The sequence below is a fragment of the Heteronotia binoei genome, chromosome 9 (genome assembly GCF_032191835.1).
Source record: "Heteronotia binoei isolate CCM8104 ecotype False Entrance Well chromosome 9, APGP_CSIRO_Hbin_v1, whole genome shotgun sequence".
NCBI lineage: Eukaryota > Metazoa > Chordata > Lepidosauria > Squamata > Gekkonidae > Heteronotia > Heteronotia binoei.
In genome coordinates, this window is record NC_083231.1 from 53,348,961 (window position 1) to 53,365,548 (window position 16,588).

Consider the following 16,588-nt stretch of genomic DNA (forward strand, 5'->3'; position numbering starts at 1 on the left):
TTGGAAGAACTTTCTGACAGAGCAGTTCTTCAGTTGAATAGGCTTCCTTGGAAGGTGGTGGGCTCTCCTTCCTTGGAGGTTTTTTAAGAGAGGTCAAATGGCCATATGACAACAGTGCTGATTCTGTAAACTTGGGCAGGTCATGAAAGGGAGGCTAGGAGTATTGCATCAGTGCTTAGTTAGCCCTTTCTTACATATCCAGGGAAATGCTGATCACCACTTTGGTTTCAGGCAGCAATTTTTCTCCAGGCCAGTTTGAAGGGTGTTTTTGTTGTTGTTTGTTTTTGTTTTGCCATCTCTTGGACATGGCACAGGAGTCACTGTGGGTGTGTGGGGGGGAAGGTATTTGTGAATTTTCTGCATTATGCAGGGGGTTTGACTAGATGACCCTGGAGCTCCCTTCCAGCTCTATAATTCAGTGAAATGTTGGGAAGGATTCTAATGTTTCAAATGAAGAGGTTCAGGACACTTTCACACATGCTAAATAGCATACTTTCTATCCACTTTCAATGCACTTTGCAACTGTTTTTTTAATGTGTGAAATGGCAAATCCACTTGTAAATAAATGATCACTGAAGTGGATTGAAACTGCTTTATTTAGCATGTGTGAAAGTGCCCTCAGTATGTTGCTTCTTCAGCTCCAAGAGCCTCTGGTGTGGTTGAAATCTGTCTTTTCACCCATCTAATTTGTTTACTGTACTTTTTGATCGCTCTCAGTCTTTTAAGTTGTAAACTTTGAAACATATTTTTTCCTTTTAAAAAAAATTTAAAATCCAACATGATAAAGAATTCTTCTGAACTCAGAAGCTTCTGCTAGGTATTTTGCAATATTTTGTTTTATTTTAATGGAAGGATAGGAGTACTGTTTGGAATTTTTTTTAATTTTTTTGCCCTGTGAAAGAATACAGCTACCTTTAGCCTTCATTTTTGCATTCATTTAAGTGTAATCTGACACTGTAGGGGCTCTCAGGGTAAACTCAGGGCTGCAATCAAGGAATTTCAGCAGTAATCCTCAGTTTGAAATATCTGACAGATCAGAGGCTTATTTAAGTATAGAAGTTAATTTGCATTCTAAGATCTATACTAGACAATAGAGGTAATGTTTCTCTTTTGTAATCTACAATCTGTGGAAACCTCAGACTCTTTTTTAATGTAAGTCTCCTTCAGTGGAGGTGAGAAATGAAAGCTCAGAAATTTCCCATGAATGCCAGAATGTTAAATGCTCTAATTTAATAATAAACCACCTGACAGAATATGACCATAACACACATGCACACCAAAACTGGAGTAGCCTCTATCTTACTCCTCACAGATCTGTATCAGATTGTTCAGAGCCTATAAAAATGCCACAGGCATGTCTGTCTGTCAGATTGCTTTAGAAAAACTTTTTCACTGTTTACTTTACGGTAAAATCTACTGGGCATTTGTGACTCCAGTGCATTTTCTGTCCCTTCTTAAATATTTAAAATGATATATAAAGAAGTAGGGACTCATGATACTTGTAGAGAGTTTCCTTTCCCTTCATAGGCATGGCTCCTACCTGTTGCTACCCCCTTCGTCTCTGCTACCAGTGAGCCTGGTGCAGTTCCAGCTCTCCCCACCTTTGCTGCCAGTGATTTTTGTGCAGCTTCTGATGTCCACCACCAGGAGTATCATGAAGGAGGAGTTGGAGGGTTGCTGTGGAGAATCAACAGAAGGGTCCCTCTTTGTGTTTGTAGATCTTTTTGATGGGATCCAACCAATTGGACATGACAGTGGATTGCTTGTTTATGTAGTGACTTCTCTCCCTTGGGGAAGAAAACAATGCTGAATTTGTAATACAGACTTTTCTGGATTTGGGAGGCCTGGTATTTTACCAGTAAGACATCTGGGGTATGATGCTTGCTACCTTCTTATTGCTCCTTCATTTTTTTGTTGCAGAGTCCATGATGCATCTGTAAGGCCAGATGTAAAAGAAAACATCTATCCATAGATCTTTTGTGAGCTTGTGAAAATGGTAGTATCAACAGTCTGATATGTAGAAAATTGTCTATGTATGCATTCTAAAATAGTGTAGCCGATTAATTTTTTAAAATCCATTCTGTGATTCCGTTATGCCTTATGTTCTTCTGTGTTTCTGGCAGGAGAGGTAGATTGAGATGGTACAGCAGCCCTGGAGCAAGCTGAGCCGCCAAGTGACTTATAAAGTGCTGGCCATATTGCAGTATCTGCTTGACTTAGCTTGATCCTGGTCCCAGTGGCCCTCTAGAGTAGCATCCCACCAGGAATTTATGCAGAAAGTTAAAGGCCAAGTCATCCTAGTCCTTTTGTATGCTAAAAACCAACAAATAAAAATGCATCCTTCTGGCACTTAGAAGGATTATTTTTCTTATTCTTGTATTTTAGAAGAGCACTCTTCTGTTATAGCAACTGAAACCACAGGCACATTCATAGGATAGCTTTTAAGGGGCTTGCTTTCTTTTGTTGTTTATATTATTCCTGCTTTAAAGCATCTACTCCAGTAAATATTACTGATAATAAAGAATTCAAGCATTTGGGGAGACATTTAAGCATAGCAGAATTTCTCTAGTAATTTATTATATTGCCTTCCTTGAGCTTTCAGTGGATGGAATCCAGATAAACCTGTTCTGATAGCTGCCTTTTGAATCTAGGACTACCCTGATCTTCAGGGATGATTTTTCTGGGGGCTGTCTCTGGAAGCAGGAAACTGAAACAACAGCCTATGACTTCTTGGATTTTAGCCATAGTATTTAAATAGAAAATAGCAATCTTTACAGTAGACAAACTCTTTCAGTGACAAAAGGAGCAGGAAATTCTTTTGATGTGTGAGTGTAGGTATGTTTAAATCTGCAAACATAGTTTGAGGTATTTCACCGGTAGTGGTAAATTGCATGAAGCCATTTCCATCAGAAAAGAGCTTGTTCAACTTGCTTGCGGTTCTGGAGCCCATTCAAACACTTTGCAACAAAATAGGGAATGGATGTAATAACTTCTTTATGGAAAAAACTATAAAAAATTGCAGGGTCATGTAAACAAATTGGGTCATTTACTAGATGTTTAAGTGATGGATTTGGAATCTTAACTCAAGTCTGGGTTACTTTACAGCCGTCTTGATTATATTTTACTTGTGTAATGAGGCTTGGAATAATTTTTCAGTCTTAAGATGGAGAGTGACAAATACATTTATATGAGGTTTTAATGTTTTTCATTGTACTAAAACTGACTACTGTGAAGAGCAGATTAGTCCAAGGATTGGGTTATTTTAAAATTGATACTTGTGATAGTGTTATGGCAACATTGTGAATTGCAATTGACACGTGGGGAAGGGAGGGAGATTTTATTTGTTTAAATTTATATTCCACCCTCTCTGCAAGCAGGCTTGGGGTGGATGACAGAATAGATTCTAAAACACATCAAATACAAACATTAATGAGGTAATTAAAAACAGTTAAAATAATGTAATTTTAAACAGGTTGTTTGTACATTTTGTAAATGTGCATAGTTTCCAAATTGGTGCCACTGGGTGTCTGAGATCTTCTTAATCTGGGCTATGTAGTGGAGGTGAGCTTCAGCAGGGGAGCCTGGGTTTTTACTGGATGCCCAGCACCTCAGTCAATAGCCTGGCAAAACAGCTCTATTTTACAAGCCCTGTGGAATGGTAAGTCCCACAGGGCCCTGATCTCGGACGGGAGCATGTTCACCAGACTGGGGCCAGAGCAGGAAAAGCCCTGGCTCTGGTTGAGGTCAAGCAGATGTCGCTTGGTCCAGGGATAACCAGCAGATCTTGATCAGCAGTGCAAGACTCTCTGATGCACCAGGACTGACCCGATGCCCTGGAGCGTCCCAGGCAGACCTGCTGCCTGGTGCCCCCCCAAAGTGCCCCCCGCGGCTCCCCCCTGTGGCTCCATGCCTCCCCGCCACGCCTCCTCCTTCTCTCTCCCTTCCCCACGTGTCAATTGCAATTCCGGAACCGGCTCTAACACCATGTTCCGGCGATTTAAAGCTCCCCTTCCCCGGCGGCGATGAATCGCTCGGCGGGTAAAACAGCGCTGCGGGGCCTCGCTTGTACTCTGTTCAAACTGGCATCCTGAAAGGGTGGTCTCACTGTCTCCTCCCCTCCCCACTTCCTGGATAGGAGGAGTCAGCAACAGTGAGGCTGCCCTTTCAGGATGCCAGTTCAGACAGAGTGCGAGTGAGGCCCCGCAGCATGGTTTTACCCGCTGATCGAGTCATTGCTGGTGGTGGGGGCTTTATATCGCCAGAACGTGGCATTAGAGCCAGTTCCGGCATTGCAATTGACAAGTGGGGAAGGGAGGGAGGAGGGGGAGGCACAGCAGGGAGGGAGGAGGTGTGGAGGGGAAGGGAGGCGTTGCGGCGAGGAGGCAGGCAAACTATGTGCTTGCCTGGGGCACAGGGAGGGGGTTGGGAGCCAGATTTTCCGCCCTAACCTCCCGGTGCTCTAGGCAACCACCTAGTTTTCCTAGTGGGAGAGCTGGCCCTGTGAAGCACAAATGGGGAGAGGCAGTCCCTCAGGAATGTCAGTACCAGGCCATGCAAGACTTTAAAGGTCAGTACCACTGCCTTGAAGCTAATCCAGTATTCAGTCAGTAACCAGTTCAATTGGCATATCACTGGATGAATGCGCTCGTGCAGGTGACACAGTTAGCTGGTGTGCCACCACATTTTGCACTATTCCCCTGAAGTCTGATAAACTGGTGTAACAGCCTACTTAAACCTTAAATCACCATTGATGGATAGCAAAAGTTAACTAAAATTCAAAGATGAAATATAGATACCTCTTTTTTTTAAAAAAAGAAGAAATTATTTAGCATATGAGTATTCCTAAAATAGGAAACTTGATGCTGCATGTAGACAAAAATGGACCAAATGTGAATTTGAAATTCAGGCATTCCAGTATGAAAGCCTAGACCCTGTTAAAAAAAAAAGCTAGGTGAAAGCTCACCTGTGCTCCAAGGAAATCCAGAGGTAACATCAAACCAGGTAGTTACCTGACTGGTATCACTATTCAGAGCTCTAAAGGACTGAGATTTTACAATCAGAATTTAAAAAAAGAAAGAAAGAACTCCAGAGACTGAAACACTGAGAAGTGGCTTGCAGAGTTTCTCACTGACATCATGGGAACAGGAAGACTCCCAAGAGAATTCAAGGAAGCAAGGATAGTTGCTATTCTGAAACCTAGAAAACCAAAACATCTGGTGGAAAGTTACAGACCTATTTCCCTTCTGAACTCATGTTTTAAACTTCTCAAGAGGCTAATCCCGAACCGAATCAGTGATAGAGTTTACGAACATGTCCCTTTAGAGCAAGCAGGATTTAGACCCTATTGTAGTTGTAAAGACCAGGTTCTTAGCTTAACAACTTTCACTGAGGCAGGGTATCAGAAGTGTCTTAAGATGTCAGCAGTTCTCATTGATCTGGCTGCCGCTGCTTATGACACAGTCTGGAGGAATGGTTTGTTGTACAAGTTTTTACAAGTTTTCCCTTAGAGAGCATTATTTCGGTTTCTAAATAACATGCTAAGTGATAGAACTTTCCGAGTAATTATGGGCCAGTCAATCAGCAAGCAGAAGAAACTGAATGGCGGTCTACCCCAGGGCTTGTTCCTCACTCCAGTTCTTTTCAGTTTGTGCATCTCTGATGTTCCTGAGATGATATCCATGAAGTTTGCTTATGCCAATGACATGGCAATCGTAGTAAGGCACAGTTCAATTGAACGGACTGAGGAAGTACTGACTAGGGACCTTGAAATTTTGGGTGATTACTTCCATAAATGGTGACTTATCCCAAGTCCAGGAAAAACAGAATGCTTGTGTTCCTGTTGCAATTCTTGCCAACTGTGAACTGAATGTCTAACTTAATGGCACTCAACTTAAACACAACCCTACACGTAAGTACTTTGGATTTACCTTGGACAGGACCTTGAGCTATAAACACCATCTTACCAATGTAGCAGCAAAAATAACACAACACAAATGTGTCTGCTATAACACTTAGATGCTCAGCTTTGGGGTTGGTGATAGTACTGCAGAATATGGTGCTTCAGTGTGACTCAACAGTCCACAGACACAACAATGAGAACCATCAGCAAATGTATTAAACCCACTCTGATCTATTGGCCACCCACCTCACACCACATCACTCTTGCATTTATGAAGACAAGATGCTCTTCTTCATGAACATAGAAAGATAATTGAAATCAGAGAGTTGCCCATCCACAAACATATGACTGAAGTGGGCCTATCCAGGCCAAGATCCTGACACCTAGCGATAAGATCTGCACAAATCATGAAATCACAAAATTTTGATCTAGGGAATGAATGCTTGTGAACATGGATGCAATCAGTTCCACCCAACATCTACAACATGATAAGACCAACAAGAGGCCCTCAGGATTTGACTTGCCACGTGAAGTCTGGAAGACAGCTAATAGAATACAAACAGGCTTTGGCAGTTACGCAGACCTGTTGTTTACATTGGGCAAGAAACTAGGACACAAATGCAATTGTGTCACTCTGTCACAGGCAGTGCCAGGCTATAAGGTGCCCCAGGCAAAGCCCCCCCCACCCCCCACCCCCAACCCATGGGCAAAGCACACCCCACTCCCAGTCTTCCCTGCAGGTGCCTGGCCAGCCTCAATTTGCCTGAACTGCTTTACCCAAGGGGTATCTGAGAGGCAGGGTGGAACTCCCTTCCTCGCTGTACCCTGGTGTGGTGTGGCACAGTCTAACTGTGTGCACTGGGATCTGGATGCATGCTGCCCCCTGTTTCCTGGGCAATTTAAAATGTGTGGAAAGGCTCAGGTGAAAGGGCCTACCAGTCAGCTGATTAGCCGGGCCTTTATCTGCGAGCGGGAAGGGCAGCTGCTCTCCCTTCATTGCTCACTGCCTAGGAGGGAGGTTGCCCAGTTTAGTGCCCCCCAGGGCTTGTCATTGACTTTTGTTTGAGTTGTGTCCTATAAAACTAGTACTACAGTGGTACTTCTCACTCCTATGTTTAAAGAAATCAGGAAAGAGAAACTATTCACCAGTTTATTATGGGGGTTGTATCCAGCAAAAGACCATGCCCTATCTCAACAATTTTTCAACTAGCACTCCAAATCAAGAGAAGGAGATTAGCAAAATGTAGTACTTGCTTTTGGCAAAATATTGTGTTTTTTGAACAATGGGAAGTAGGATTTGCTTGCAAGAGGGTTACTATCATGAAGAAAGAGTGGACTTTCTAAAACATAAAGGCAGCTTCTACTCTAGCACAATAATTTCAGCAAACTGAAATTTAAATTCTGCAGCATTTTGACCACTACTGGAGATGTTGATCGATCTTAGCATAGCAGCTCCTAGGCCAAGTCAGGAATAAGTCTAGTGCACAATCTTATTACAATTGATTTTTGTGTGTGTATTGAGAAGCAATATGAAGGAAATAAATGTCTTTATAATTTTCTGAAGAGAAAAAACCCTAGTATACTAAATCAATGCTAAATCTCAGTGAGTCATTAAAAGAAGTTCAGCATAGGACAACAAATGCTCTTGGAGCTGAATATGTGAACATACAACGGGTTGTAGGTTTAAAGGTATGGCTATCCATTGCAACAGCTCCTTTCCACCTTCTGGGAAACAAGAGATGGAGCCAGATTAACAAGGTCAGTAATTCAGTTCACTGATTTTGCATTTTTGCACAAAAATTATTCCTGATCTCAGAGTCACTAACCGCGCTTAAAACCCTCTATGAATATCAATTTAAACACTATGCAAAATGCTGCTCAGGGGCAGGACAAAGTCTAGAGATGTGAAGAAAACACACACACAAACATGCACTGTTTTAAGGTGCTTAAATTTTTTCAAGAAGAAAAACTGAAAATTTGGGGGAATACTAAAACTCTAAAGAATATTTTATCTTTTGGAATTAATGCAGCACTTTTAAAGATCTGTTTTTCTTACTCAAAATATATAGTGTGGAGATTGTTTTACATACAGTATTTAATCGAATGGAATACTAGATTTTCTCCGTAGATATTCCAGGAATTTTTTTGTATAATATTTTTAGGAGGTTGTCATCCTTCCAAGTAAATATGCTAAAAATCAAACATCCCATCATTTTGTGATCAGCCTCAGATAGGGTTGCCAAGTCCAATTCAAGAAATATCTGGGGACTTTGGGGGTGGAGCCAGGAGACTTTGGGGGTGGAGCCAGGAGACATCGAGGCGGATCCAGGAACAAGGGTGTGACGAGCATAATTGAACTCCAAGGGAGTTCTGACCATCACATTTAAAGGGACCGCACACCTTTTTAAATGTCTTCCTTCTATAGGAAATAATGAAGGATAGGGTCACCTTCTTTTGGGGCTCATAGAATTGGACCCCATGGTCCAATCGTTATGAAACTTGGAGGATACTTTGGGGAGAGTCACTAGATACTATACTGAAAATTTGGTGCCTCTACCTCAAAAAATAGCACCCCCCAGAGCCCCCAAAACCTCCAGATCAATTCCCCATTATACCCTATGAGAATCGATCTCCACATAGAGAATAATGAAGTACTCAGCAGACCTCCCCCCCCCCCCATTTCTGGCAACACTGAAGGGGGATTGGCCTCTCTACTCACGAGTTGCTGCCAACTTCTCCAAAGTAGCACAGACACCCCATCCCAAGAGGAAGCCTTTCAATCAGCGACTGAAGCCTCCAGAGGTAGAAACGCACATGGTCCTCTGGGGGCGGAGCTCCCACCCCCTCTGCCGGCCAGACTCCCCGAGGAGATGCCTGTGGCAGCTGGAGAGGACACAAGGACTACGAGTCCCAGCATGCACCTCGCGAAGGGAGGCCGGACTGGAGCGAATAGCAGGCCGGCGGTGGGCGGGGTCTTTGTGACCTGGAGGAAGGGAGAAGCCTAAAGCCTGTGAGGGAGGAAGGCAAGCAAGGAAAGAGACACCGCGCCGCTTCCCCACCCCCACCCCCTGCTTCCACATTTTTGGAAAGCGGGGGATGAGGCTGCTAATTCGGGGGTCCCCCGGCAGGGTGGGGGGGTTGGGAAGCCTAGCCTCAGCCTCTTTTGACAGCCATTTTGAGGTGGTAGCTGCCCCCTGTTCTCAAAATTCCCAGAATTCTCACAGATTCAACAAGGTTGGGGAACCACTGTGCACAATTAATATATAACATGTATGTTAACACACTAATAGTTTCTATAGTCAATGGAATTGAAAGGGGCCTTACAGCCTATCTAGTCCAGCCCCCCACTCAATGTAGGATCAGCCTAAAGCATCCCTGACAAGTGTTTCTCCAGCCACTGCTTAAAGATTGCCATTGAGGGAGAGTTCACCACCTCCCTAGGCAGCCAATTCCACTGATTTTACTGTAAAATCTCCCCCAATATCCAGTTGGTACCTTTTCATCTGGAGGAATGGTGGCTCAGTGGTAGAGCATCTGCTTGGCAAGCAGAAGGTCCCAGGTTCAATCCCTGGCATCTCCAAAAAAGGGTCCAGGCAAATAGGTGTGAAAAACCTCAGCTTGAGACCCTGGAGAGCCGCTGCCAGTCTGAGAAGACAATACTGACTTTGATGGACCGAGGGTCTGATTCAGTATAAGGCAGCTTCATATGTTCATATGTTCAATTTTATCCCATTATTGTGATTGCTGACCTCTGCTGCCAACAGGAACAGCTCCCTGCCCTTCTCTGACAGCCTTTCAAATACTTAAAGAGCAAACATGCCCCCCATCAACCTCCTGTTCTCCAGCCTGAACATTCTCAATTCCTTCAGCCTTTCCGCATAGGCCTTGGCCTCCAGGACCCTGGTTATTCTTGTCTTTTGCACCCATTCTGTTCTGTCCACATGCTTTTTGAATTCTACGGAGTAGTCTAGGTTTGGTCTGGCCGATGTAGTGTTCAGCAGGACTATGTCATCTTGTGATCTCAAATAAATAGTTAAAAGTTCTGCTATTCCTGTTGTGGCTATATAATGCAGGAGTCCACAACATTTTGAACCTGCTGATACCTTTAGAATTTTGGCACAGGGTGTTGGGTAGAACCACAACATGTCTGCTGCAGGATGTGGAGTCAACCAAAAAATGTCAGGGAGTGAGGTTATGCATAACTCTAGTAGTAAGTCTTCAGGATTTTAGGCAAAATCTCTGCTTAGCAGGATGCTTTTTAAAAATGAACTGTTGAGAAATATTTTATTGCCTACACACGTTACCTTCAGTCACACAGTGAAGATACTTGTGCTGTGGTGACAGAAGCTGCTGAAAACATTTTTTTTAATTACTCAGCCAATCAGAAGCCCTGCTGGGTAAAAGTCCCACCTGGCCCTTCCCACTTTCTAATCATGCTTGGCAGACACCAGGGAAGATGTCAGTGGGCACCATTATAGCCATTTACATTACAGTGGGTCCCCCTGGTATGATGCTTGTTTCCAAAAATGTGCTTTTCTTTGCTGTAAGATCTTTGTTTTTCTGTTTCAGAGTCTATATTTTCCTACATTTCAGATGATGATATAATGTATTAGGTAATAAAAGATGTAGCGGTTTGCAGCTTTCCCTCTTTAGTACTGGATATTTCCACGATTTTATTTGTAGAAGATGAGGACATTTACTTCTGAATTCACAAATAAGCCTCATAGCGTATGTTTGTGTTAACTAAGTTATAAATTCTGCACAATAAATAAATCAAATATGCATTCAAGAAGGAAAAGAAATGTAGGTTTGATAAGTATGATATACACTCCTCTCAGTTCCCATCTTTTTCTAGGAGGGGATGAAGAATCCCAGGTTTTCCCCCATGGTTTCAAAATTTTTGGAACCTGCTCCTCTACCAAAGTCTTATCCAGACATAATGAGTGTTTTGTTAGTATCTATTTTGCCTGTGCATTCAGGCATGGCAACTGAAAGCTGACGGCTTTGGTTCCCAGGTAGGGAATGTGTTTGGGGATGGTAAAGCCAATCATCCTGGTGACTTACCCTGACTCTCTGTCTTACCTATGGCTTGGAGGAAGGAAGTTAGAGCACCATGTTGGTCTATTAGGAGGCAATGTTAATACAGCCACACAGTTGCCTCTTTCCCTTGGGCAGCTTACGCTTCTTATTTCATCTACTCGTATGATTTCTTAGATGTTGAGTTTTCTGTTTGAAGCACAGTGAATGTATCCACAGAAGCAGAGCTGGAATTCTAGCAGGAGCTCCTTTGCATATTAGTCCACACACCCCTGATGTAGCCAATCCTCCAAGAGCTTATAAGCTCTTTTTAATATCAGGCTACATCAGGGGTGTGTGGCCTAATATGCAAAGAAGCTCTTGCTAGAATTCCAGCCCTGCACAGAAGAAATATTCATGTTATTAGTTTTATTTTTTAGGAGTTCTTGATGTCCATGAGAAGGATCAGATTGCAGCAGTATCTCAGTCTTTAATGCAGCCTCATCATTTCAAGTGAAGCATAACAGCCAAGCAGTTATGATGAATCCACTCCTGCAACCATGCGAGGTTTGAAAGATATCAACAGAGAGGCATTTTGTTTAGAATAGTAAAACCTTGGTTGCTTCACTCCCTGGAAAGTGGTTACTCCCTTTTAGAAGTAGAAGTTAATGGATACTTCACAAGGCATTCTTCTTGAAAAAAGTATAGCCAAAACAGGATTATGGCAGAAGAATCATAAACCTGCCTGTACTTCAGAAACTTTCAACCACATAGCTATATTTAACTCTTAAGCAAGTATACTATTCATTTTAATAGTGTAGTATGTGAGTCGTTGTCTCATGGAGTTTGTCTGTAGTAACTTTTGAGACCCATGGATACATTTGGGGGCTGCCTTTTAAAGCTGAGCCAAGCTGAAGGGCAACTTTTGTTGACAGACCCCTTGAACCTCTCCCTCCCCCATGATTTAGTTTTAGCTGGGTGAACTCAAAATGTACAAAATGTTTTTGAGGAATTTCTGAATTTCCCCATTAACCTCCCCCCAAATCTCACCCAGTCTCCTCCCCCCCAAAAAACACACACACACCCAAACATTTTTTCTGTATCAGTGAAGCTGGTTCCAGTATACATTTGGAATATTATGCAGTTGTTTTGCCAAAGGCAGCTATGTCTTGCTCTGGACATTGCCTGAATAGGAGACCTCCTGGGAATCCCATGTGAATCACCTTGAGTTATGTGACGTTTATTTTATTTCATAAAATCACAAATCATGTTTATGTTTATGACTTTTATGTCTCAAAAACAGTAAGAGGACGAAATCACGGACATCAGTGCAACACTATTTGCTTTCATCAGGGAAGTCGGATCAGTTAGCAAATTCCTGTGTGGCAGTATGCAGCTCATGCTAAACAACGCCGTTGTGTTTGTGAGGGTGGAGGAAAAATATTTTCCATAATAGTATAAAATGTGGAATGTGGTGATAGTGTTATGATTACGCCAGAATCAAATGGGTTTCCCTTCCCTCAAAATTCCATTTTTCCTTTCTAAATGCTGTTGCCATTTTCGTAGAGGCAGTTTTTGGTATCCTGCAATGTTGTCTATTCTAGCTTCTTCCTTTCGTTTAGTTCTTCCTTTAGTGGGGAGCCACTGTGGTGTAGTAGTTAAGAGTGGTGGACTCTAGGCTGAAGATATGGGTTTGATTCTCTACTCCTCCATGTGAAGCCAGCTGGTTGCCCTTGGGTAAGTCACAGTTCTCTCAGAGCTCTCTCAGCTGCACCTACCTCACAGAGGGTGTCTCTTGCGGAGAGAGGAAGAGAAGGCAATTGTAAGCTGCTTTGAGACTCCTTTGGGAAGTAAAGGGTGGGGTATAAAACCAACTCTTTTTCTTTATGACTCTTCATCTGTAAGGTTATAAAGTATACATTGTAATACCTTTTCTTGATTTTTGTGCTTAAATTATTCTACTCTTTTGGGCAGAACATGCTCATAGGATGTTAATTTACTGTAGTTATCAGTATGATGAAATGAGATTCATAAGTATTTGGTAAGCTGATGACTTGTTGTTGAACTGAAGCAATTTGTTTACCTAATGAACACTGGCCCAAAGAATCATGAAGTGTCTGAAAACATGTCCTCTTGACATCATCAAAAGTAAATAAGAACATTAGTTGATGGAAAAGTAAACTGAGAAGAGAGTAAAGGGAATGGGAGCTAGCTTCTTTGGGATTTCTTAACACACAAATGTTTGGAAGAAGCATTCTATAAAACAAAATAGAATTGTCATGGAAAGTGGAATGTCCTTAACATCTTGTCAGTTATAGTGTTCTCAGTCTTCTGCTGCCAAATGCATGAATTAAAATATGTCGGGTGTAAGGAGAATACTATGAGAAATGTCTGTTTGGGGGTTACAATTTGGACTCTAGTTTGATACATTTTATTAGTGCAAGCTTGGACAGTCTTTGAAAAACATATATCTTTGAAAACATGTTTTTCTGCTTGTTGTAAAAGTGATAAATATATTGTGTACTTGCTAGGTTGGGAAATAAGCATTTTATGACTAGTAGATCAGAAAGATGAAATACAGAATTTTTTAAGAGCACAGAGTTTACTTGCTAAGATGAGGGGAAAAGTCTCAAATGCCAGGAAAGAATTGATGCATCATGTTTCCCTAAAAGGTCATGTAATATTAAACCACATCACAAGAGTAATTATGGGGAAAAGCATTTAGTACTAAGCATCCAATACTTATATGAGAAATATGACTGGAGAAAGATGATGTATCAAGTTATCGCTACATAAAAGCTGTAAAAAAAGTCGTCTTTGTTAAAAAAAAGTTTAGCAATTATATATGTTTGTTTTATTTGTATCCCACTCTTCCATCAAGGAACTCCGAATGGTGTGCTTGACAATTCTGAGCCTGAGAAGCTGCCAACTGTCAGCAGTTTAGAAGAATAGTTGGTAGATAATGAGCTGTTTTTGCCAGTTGAGTCTGATCTTCTGTTAGAATGCCATGCTTGTGTTATACAAACTGACCGACCTTGACTTTTGCCGAACAAGAAGCTGTTTTAAAGTTGCAGCCAGGGCCAGCCCTAGACTGTCAGGCGCCCTAGGCAAGGCCACCACCCCTTCATTGATAATGTTACTGCATCACATGGTGGGGTGTCCAATTTGGCACCCCCAGAAGGCCAGAGCCCTAGGCAACTGCCTGGTTTGCCTAGTGGCAGGGCCAGCCCTGGTTGTAGCAAGCTGACTGCATTGGAGTGGAAATGCAGCACAATATAGAGGGAAGATCTATACTTTTTATAAGCAATACATTAGCTGACAAGAATTGCTTTCTCCTCTGTATGCCAGCCCATATCCTTACATCTGCCAGGCAGACCAAAAAAGCTCCAATACAGCCCCACAAACTCTGTGTCTGCTTCTTTAATAGACTCTCAGTATGGGCCCTAAGGCTTGAAACCTTGCTCAGGACACCCCAGGGTTGTCCTGAAAAGGGTTTCTGATCATCCTTATTCCCCAAAAAGTGAGCTACCACTTTTACTCACAGGCAGAGGCTCAAATGAATCTACCCACTATCTTCATTGCTCAGTTTTTCTGCCTCAGGCACCTGGTCCAGCTTGGAACAGGCCTGTTAGGCCTTGCTGTGGACTGATGATGGGACAAATGGGTGTGTAACTGTCAGTTGGGTAAATATATAACTCTTGGCCAGTGATGTGGGTTTTCTGGAAAAATATGGATCAGAATCTTTTTAATGCCCTAAATAGAGTGTGACCTGATTTAGTATATTTATGTTGATTTATATTCAGTAGACAAAATTTCAAAAGTACCTCATGTTAATTTTATGTCCCAGTATCAACAAAAACAAACCAAGTGTGGTTTAAGTGTTACATACAGACAAATTCAAAACTTTATCTAGAAACTATTTTTATTGGAGTACTTAGGGACCAGTCCCTGCTTGCTCTGCTCACCAAGCCCATAGATCACTGCACTTGCAGAATTATTTTTAAGGGTTTGCCCCTGTGTACTCTTTGGTCAACCCCAAAAGCAGTGGTTGGCCTCCCCCCCCCCCTATAATAATTATTTTCAGTGCATTTTGTTTGACAACAAATAACTATGCTTTTAAAGAAAATCAATGAAAAAACATTCAGCATATGAATTTTAATTAGTTTTATTAAGAATCCAGCAAGTTATACCCACATACTTTCCCTCAAGCAGCATTTTTGGGCACTACTCCAAATGTATGGTGATTTGATGTAAGCCTGCAGCTCATCAATTTTAGTTTTAGTTTTTTCTTTTTAACAGAGTTAGAGGATGTGTTTGTTAGAATCTCCAGCTAGTTCAGTGGTGACACCTCCAATAGTTATTTCTTATCAAAACCAGCAGTTTGTAATCTAAAGCTTCTAATGTAGTCTTGTGAGAAGCGATGCACTGCTCCCATACTATGAGTCTAAATTTTAGCTTTTAGTAGTCCTTTACTATTGCAAGTTGGTTGGTTTGCAGTTGACATATTTAATGGTAGTTGCAGCTGTAGAGAAATATGCTTTAGGCTCTTCTTCTCCTTTGCAAAATCATTCAAATAGCCAGCCTTCTCTGCTTGTGTAGTAGCAGCTGAGGCTTCACTTCAGTTACCAAGATTTTGATCTTGGCAAAAGTCTCAAGATGCGTGGAACAGTTGCTGTGGTTGCCAGGGCAGTCATTGATTAAGGAAGTATACAGTAAGAGAAAAAGAACTGGTTTTTGATGTGAAGCTCAGAGACATTGCCTGCCATAAGAGGTGTATTACCTCCCTGTCTGTGCTACTTCCACCTTCCTGGTTTCTATTAAGTAAACCAACCATCACTTTCATTACAAGTACTAAAGCGATATTCTGGAGATAATATGGGCCAAGGTGTTCAGTTCCTTTAATCTTTGTGACTGCATCATCCACAATCATCCTGCAGCTGGTGTCTGCTTTCAAAACTCCTAGCTTTATTTTCTGATGGGTTATGCCCAGTGATACGGGTTTTCTGGGAAATTTTGAATTGGAAAATCTTACGGAATATTTTCCAGAAGACGTTCATGTTCAAAATTTAGAAAAAATTAAGTGTTTAAATGTTAACAAAAGAAGGCAAATCTGCCATGTACTAGGCTGGGCCATGTTCAAGGACTGGAGTTTGTCTATGCTTTGTATCACACATTTAGCTTGTCTAACATGATGGATTTGCAGCACAGCAGCCCTGATAATTACAGATAAATAGCTATATTTACATATAGCAGGCAAAAAAAAATTCCACAGAAAAATAGGACACTGCATCCATTTTGTGATCCATATCACTGGTTATGCCTTCCATAAACAGCCATCACTGCCATTGCAAATAGCATGGGGGGTTGGATTGTGTTTGCTCTGGAGATAATTTGATCTAGGATAATCTTATTCCTTTTATTGTGGGCATTGCAGCTCCCATAATCATCCTGAATCTGATGGCTAACTTTGGAAGTCCTAGAATTATTTTCTGATGTTATGCCTTTCACAGACATATACAAATATCCTTTAGTTATTACAGATACCTGTAAAATTTAAAGCTAATATAGCATGTGGCTCAGCTGCAATAGAAGGTGTTTGGATCTAGAACAGAGCTGCTGGTAAGCTGATGCTAAGTGTTTGCCTGGGGGTAATTGTTTGCCTGGGGGTAATTG

At 41.8% G+C, this 16,588-nt stretch overlaps 1 protein-coding gene and 1 non-coding gene across 2 annotated transcripts in view; both read left to right on the forward strand.

Annotated features, from left to right (window-relative positions):
* PDGFC (platelet derived growth factor C) overlaps positions 1-16,588 on the forward strand; it is a 209,376-nt gene that overhangs the window by 8,557 nt on the left and 184,231 nt on the right. The gene's annotated exons all lie outside the window — the stretch shown is intronic.
* Positions 9,405-9,479, forward strand: TRNAA-GGC (transfer RNA alanine (anticodon GGC)). Its single transcript has one exon. It is a non-coding gene; the product is annotated as a tRNA-Ala (tRNA).